We start from the raw sequence: 7,192 nt of genomic DNA, 5'->3' as shown, positions 1-7,192 counted from the left end.
AAGGATAGGTGTTAGCTCTTCTCTACATGTTTGATAGAATTCATCTGTGAAGCCATCTGGTACTGGGCTTTTGTTTGTTGGAGGATTTTTAATCAGTTTCAATTTCAGTGCTTGTGATTGGTGTGTTTATATTTTCTGTTTCTGTGATTTTCTAAGAATGTGTCCATTTCTTCCAGGTTTTCCACTTTATTGACATATAGTTGCTTGCAGTAATCTCTCATGATCTTTTCTATTTCTGCAGTGTCAGTTGTTACTTCTCCTTTTTCATTTCAGTTCTATTCAGTTAAGTCTTCTCCCTTCTTTTCTTGATGAGTCTGGCTAATGGTTTATCAATTTTCTTTATCTTCTCAAAGAACCAGCTTTTAGTTTTATGGATCTTTGCTATCATTTCCTTTATTTATTTTTCATTTATTTCTGATCTGATCTTTGTGACTTCTTTCCTCCTGCTAACTTTGGGGAATTTTGGTTCTTCTTCCTCTAATTGCTTTAGGTGTAAGGTTAGGTTGTTTATTTGAGATGTTTCTTGTTTCTTGAGGTAGGGTTGTATTTCTCTGAACTTCCCTCTTAGAACTGCTTTTGCTGCATCCCATAGGTTTTGGGTCATCGTGTTTTCATTGTCATTTGTTTCTAGGTATTTTTTGATTTCCTCTTTGATTTCCTCAGTGATCTCTTGGTTATTTAGTAGTGTATTGTTTAGCCTCCATGTGTTTGTACTTTTTACAGATTTTTTCCTGTAATTGATATCTAGTGTCATAGCTTTGTGGTCAGAAAAGATTCTTGATATGATTTCAATTCTCTTAAATTTACCAAGGTTTGATTTGTGATCCAAGACATCATTATTCTGGAGAATGTTCTATGAGCACTTGAGAAGAAAGTGTAATCTGCTGTTTGTGGATGGAATGTCCTATAAATATCGAGTAAGTCTATCATTTTTAATGTATCATTTAAAGTTTGTGTTTCCTTATTTATTTTCATTTTGGTTGATCTGTCCATTGGTGAAAGTGGGGTGTTAAAGACCCCTACTATGATTGTGTTACTGTTGATTTCCCCTTTTATGGCTGTCAGCATTTGCCTTATGTATTGAGGTGCTCCTATGTTGGGTGCATAAATATTTACAATTTTTATATCTTCTCCTTGGGTTGATCCCTTGATCATTATGTAGTGCTCTTCTTTGTCTCTTGTAATGGTCTTTATTTTAAAGTCTATTTTGTCTGATATGTGTGTTGATCTTCCAGCTTTCTTTTGATTTCCATTTGTATGGAATATATTTTTCCATCCCCTCACTTTCAGTCTGTACGTGTCCCTAGGTCTGAAGTGGTTCTCTTGTAGACAGCATATGTATGGGTCTTGTTTTTGTATCCATTCAGCCAGTCTCTGTCATTTGGTTGGAACACTTAATCCATTTACAATTTAGGTAGTTATCAATATGTATGTTCCTATACCATTTTCTTAATTGTCTTAGGTTTATTATTGTAGGTCTTTTCCTTCTCTTGTGTTTCCTGCCTAGAGAAATTCCTTTAGCATTTGCTGTAAAGCTGGTTTGGTGGTGCTGAATTCTCTTAACTTTTGCTTGTCTGTAAAAGTTTTAATTTCTCCATCAAATCTGAATGAGATCCTTGCTGGGTAGAGTTATCTTGGTTGTAGGTTTTTCCCTTTCATCACTTTCAATATGTCCTGCCACTTCCTTCTGGCTTACTGAGTTTCTGCTGAAACATCAGCTGTTAACCTTATGGAGATTTCACTATATGTTATTTGTTGTTTTTCCCTTGCTCCTTTTAATATTTTTTCTTTGTATTTTAATTTTTGATAGTTTGATTAATTTGTGTCTTGGCATGTTTCTCTTTGAATTTTTCCTGAATGGGACTCTCTGAACTTCCTGGACTTAACTATTTCTTTATCCATATTAGGGAAGTTTTCAACTATAATCTCTTCAAATATTTTATCAGTCCCCTTTTTTTTAATCTTCCTCTTCTGAGAACCCTATAATTAGAATATAGTAGTATTTATTTCCACTATTTATCTTCCAGGTCATTTATCCATTCTTCTGCCTCAGTTATTCTGCTATTGATTCCTAATAGAGAATTTTTGATTTCGTTTATTGTGTTGTTCATCATTGTTCGTTCGCTCTTTAGTTCTTCTAGGTCCCTGTTAAACGTTTCTTTTATTTTCTCTATTCTATTTCCAAGATTTTGGATCATATTTACTATCATTACTCTGAATTCTTTTTCAGGTAGACTGCCCATTTCCTCTTCATTTGTTTGGTCTGGTGGGTTTTTACCTTGTTCCTTTATCTGCTGTATATTTCTCTGTCTTTTCATTTTGCTTAACTTACCATGTTTTGGGTCTCTGTTTTGCAGGCTACAGGTTCGTAGTTCCCTTTGTTTTTGGTGTCTGCCCCTAGTGGGTAACTTGGTTCAGTGGGTTGTGTAGGCTTCCTGCTGGAGGGGACTGGTGCCTGTGTTCTGGTGGATGAGGCTGGTTATTGTCTTTCAGTGGGCAGGACCACATCCAGTAGTGTGTTTTGTGGTGTCTGTGAACTTATTATGATTTTAGGCAGGCTCTCTGCTAATGGGTGAGTTTGTGTTCCTGTCTTTCTAGTTGTCTGGCATAGGGTGTCCTGCACTGTAGCTTGCTGGTCATTGAGTGGACCTGGGTCTTAGCGTTGAGATGGAGATCTCTGGGAGTCATTACGCCATTTGATATTATGTGGGGACAGGAAGTCCCTGGTGGACCAATGTCCTGAATTTGGCTCTCCGACCTCAGACGCTCAGGCCTGACACCCAGCCAGAGTTCCAGGACCTGTTCTTTAGGAATTCTGGGGTATTTTGTTCTTTGTTTTCTTTCTTTCAAGTATTTTTTTTTTCTTAGTTATTTTCAGTGAATTTTCCAAAATGAAGCAATAGGCAGGTGAATGGTCTCCAATTCAAAGCCAGGCATTTGTCAAGCTCTTGCTAGTTCTTGTTTTCCTGGTTTCCCTGGAGGGAGAACCAGGAGGTGGTGCCGGACTCCATCCCTACTGCTTCCCCATGCAGACCAGTGCACACACATCCTCTCACTGTCTCTGCTTTTGGAGGGGTAGCCTGTGAACACACGTCCCTGTCTGGGGCATGTAGGGCTGTGGTGATGACCATCTGTGTATTTCTTACTCTGTCCCGTCTGGCCCAGATCTGCTGCTTCACCCTCTTCTGACAGCCTCAAATGCTTCCCTTCCAGTTATGAAGGGATCTTTATAGTCCTTTCTGGTGTCCAAGGTCTTCTGCTAGTTTTCAGCCAGTGTTCTGTGAGAACTGTTACATCTATAGATGTATTCCTGATGCATCTGTGGAGAGGCATGAGCTCCACATCCACCTACTCCTCCATCATCTTGAATATCTCCTGGATTATTTTATTTTGGTATATTTAGAATGCCAAATACAAAAAGAGAAAAAAAGAAACTATCCTACATTTCAAATTATTTAACTAGTATATGTTTTCTAGAAGTTCAAAAGTCACCTATATGAAAAAAATCATTTTCAAGTATTCATAAAATTAAACACTAAGTAGAGGATTTCTGATTTTAAGAATCTGATCATAAATGATTGACAGAAATTATAAACCTGGCACAAAGCTAGTATTGTTATGATATTGTGATTTATGATAAAGAAATCTATATTTCATCTTTATACCAGTTCCTGACTGAGAACTTCTAAAACCTTTGGAATTTCCTAAATGATAAGAGCAATAAATGTGTCTCTTGTTATTCACAAGACCCTTTCAACCACACCTGACTTTATATTAAAGAAGTGACTTTTGGAAAGTCCCTAAATGTTGGACTACCTGCCAGGGGAACCATATGATTAGAGGGTTGTAACTTTCAGTTCAAACCCCACTGCCCCTTTACCCACAGGGAAAAGGAGCTGGAGATTGACTTAATAACAAAATACCAATGATTTAATCAATCATGCCAATTTAATGAAGGCTCCATAAAAGCCAAAAGGGCAGGGTTCAGAGACTTCTGGGTTAGTGAACACGTGGAGAGGCTAAAAGAGTGGCAGCAATTTACCAGGAAGTCAAGCCCTCCAGTTTCAGGAATCTGTCATGCATACTGGGTTCTTTCTTAATCCCTGGTGAGAATAATGACAAACAGAACATGCACTGAATTCAAGGTTCTTTTCATTCCAGTTGTCAGATTCCAAACTAGATACAAATGAATTGCAAAGATGACCAAATGAGAGACCTGTTATTTAAAACTTCATAATTTAAGAAGAATTTAAAACTTAAAAATGTAAAACTTCTACAATTTTCAAAAGCAAAAGCAATTACAGGAAAATAAAATTTATTCAGAGGGATTGTTTGTGTTAACAAGTGTATTCATGTGGTTTATCCAAGTTTAATCACCAAAGACTTTAAGAGCTGGCACACCTGAATAACATTGGTGATGATTTTTTTCATTATATCAAAGCCTGGGCTAAAAAAAAAAAAAAAAAAAAAAAAAAATGTATCAGCTAATGATGACAGCAGAGAGTGGCAGGTCTAAGGACCTAATACTCATTTCCCAGGGGCTGATGAAGAGTAATTAAATGTGGTTCCAAAACTAAATGAGGGAGGTCAGAGACTCTTTCCAACCTTACCTGATGGCTTCTACTCAAAGCTAGGAAGTATTAAGAAAAGTTCTGGGTGGTGACAGTACAAAAAGGAACTTGAGGAGAAGGAAAGAAAAAGTAGCACTCCTTATTTAATGTGTGGGAAAGATGATATGGGAAAATTCCTGAATTCCTCATCAAAGGCCAATTTCAGAGGGCAGCATAGGGAGTACAATATATACTTCCACCAACAGTAATGGAGGACAGTGGGGAAAAGACTATAATTGGGAAGGTAGGCATAATTTAAGACTTAAAAAAAAAAAAAAGATAAAAGAAACCAGGGGTACAGAGAGGAACCTTCATACACCCAACAATAGTCCCACAGGTTGTGACCTGAAATTTTAACATCTAAAAAACCACCCAACCTGGAGAGGAAAAGAGAGGAAAGAGGCAGGGGATCCAGGAGGAGGTGAAGGGAGAAAACACAGAGACCCCAGACCATATAATCAGCAACAAAGTGATTGTGTGATGTCTCTTTTCTCAGTTGAGTTAGGTATGACCCACCGGTTCTAATGGAAATCAATTTAAATCTATTTTCTTAATCCAAAAGTTCAACTAAATGGATTAGTGGTTACACTTGACAGGATTACATGTTATAGCACAATTTATATATTTCAAATGAACAAAAAGTTAGTATCACTTATAGGATCTTAAGATAAATTGCTTTGAATGTGAGTTTCCTTTCTACAACTTTAATGTCTACAAGACATATCTAGAAGATTTACTGCTGTGAAATGAAAACAGTTTAAATAGAATAGAGGGGGAGGGGTGTTTGTGTGGCTGAGGGAGTTTCATATGTTCTTTCAACACTCTTAGGTGCCAAAGCTCTTATAGGACAACTTTGATGCTATAGGAATTCTGCCATTTTGCTAGCAGATATGGCTCTTGAGTTCATCACTCCATTAGAACTATTAACTCCATTCATATTATTGTTATAAATCTCACAAAGGGAAGGTTCTTCTGAGTATTTAGGTCCACATTCTATTTTATGCTGAATATTCAGTTTTCATAAATTTTTCTTGGAGGCCGAATTAGCATCCCTGTCCATTTTGTGTCATGTGTGTCATCTTCTAGACCCCAGCTAACTGTGCCATCTCCTACTGTTTTCTGGTATTCTTTGAATTCTTCCAACATGAGGGGCTTCTATTCTTGAACTTGTAGGGGCTGCCATCTTGCATCACTGTCCTCAAAGTCCAGCCAATCTATTTGTTTCTAGTGTATAAACTTAATAATGAGTTTGTGACCACCCAAAGCACTTAGTTTAACCCATTCCACAACTTGGATGGTACTCCTAAGATTAGCCATGTCACATTTAGATGCCAGTGGTCACAAAATAACATAACTGATATGCAGTTTTAGCAGTCGGTAAGAGGTTTTTTGGTTTCTTAATCTTTTTAAAAATTTCCTGAAGGAGAATGCTGTGGGAGTCAAGTAGTGAAGTACTGGATAAACATTTGCTCTGGAATCAGATGGACTTTGACTCAAATAATGTTTTCTCCAACTGCATCACTTATAATCCAAATATGTGACATATGATCTTCAGTTTCCTTACCTACAAGTTAAAATCCAGCTTGCATAAGTTTTGTCTATTGTTTAAAAAGATAACTACAAAAATATAATGCACTAGGTTAGAATCACGACAGTAAATAAAGTTAGAAAATTAAAATGATGGCAAAGGTTGGAAAGGGGACTTAAGTAACAACAAATGCTTTTGATTTCCTGCTACATAGGTTATATACATACATGGTCTATAGTTGACCATAGTGGCTGACTGCTCGTGGCCCTAATGAGAGCTTTAAGGACATCCTAGACATATAATAAACTAGGAGAAATTGTGGGAAAATGAGAGATTCTTAAATAAATATTTAGAATCTCCAGTTATGCTTGACCCTTTAGACATGTCTTAGAACTGTATTTTAACAAATGTGATCAGGTTCTGTGATTTGAATTTCCATAGGACTTCTTTCTGTACATGGCAAAGGCTTTTCAGAATTAAAGCTCTTGTAGACCAGGTAAAAGGAATCTTCCATCTTTCAATAACCATTATTGTCCTCTATTACCCATAATAATTCATTATTTTGCTATTTGATAGAGGCAAACGCAAAGTCACATCAGAGCCAGTCTTCTTTAAGGCTTCATATCCTTCCCCTATCCTCCAGCTGTTTGACACAAAGCGTGAAGTTCAATAAACAACAATTTAGAAAAAATATTCTATGCATCTTTTGCCAAGTTTCCACATTATATCTCAATAACTGACTGTCAAGAAAATGTCAAACAATAAACAGACATCTTCTTCAGAGGTGAAAATTGCCAAGGGTCCTTTTATTCACCTCCTTTAACATAATAAGTCTTGCATAGATTTCTTTCTCTCTCCCACAGAGGAGATTTTGTACTTTGTCCAGGAAGTTTAAGAGAATGATTATTTTCCCATGAAATGAGTCATACTTAACTACCTAAGTGTCAGCACTAGATTGACTACGATGAGGAATTTTACAAAGTTTTTCTGAAGATTATTTGTAGCCATAGGAAAAGAACATTAACACTGCTAAGTGTGTTGTATAGATGAGGAA

At 36.7% G+C, this 7,192-nt stretch overlaps 1 pseudogene; it reads right to left on the bottom strand.

The window, feature by feature from the left end:
- Positions 1-5,321: 5,321 nt before the first annotated feature.
- LOC111178334 (ubiquitin-conjugating enzyme E2 variant 1 pseudogene) lies at positions 5,322-5,793 on the bottom strand (annotated as a pseudogene).
- Between the last annotated feature and the right edge of the window lie 1,399 nt (positions 5,794-7,192).

Source organism: Delphinapterus leucas, chromosome 1, assembly GCF_059928025.1.
Source record: "Delphinapterus leucas isolate spDelLeu-1000000601 "Yukka" chromosome 1, BTC_Dleu_Yukka2, whole genome shotgun sequence".
NCBI lineage: Eukaryota > Metazoa > Chordata > Mammalia > Artiodactyla > Monodontidae > Delphinapterus > Delphinapterus leucas.
This window is presented reverse-complemented; position numbering and strand designations above follow the sequence as displayed.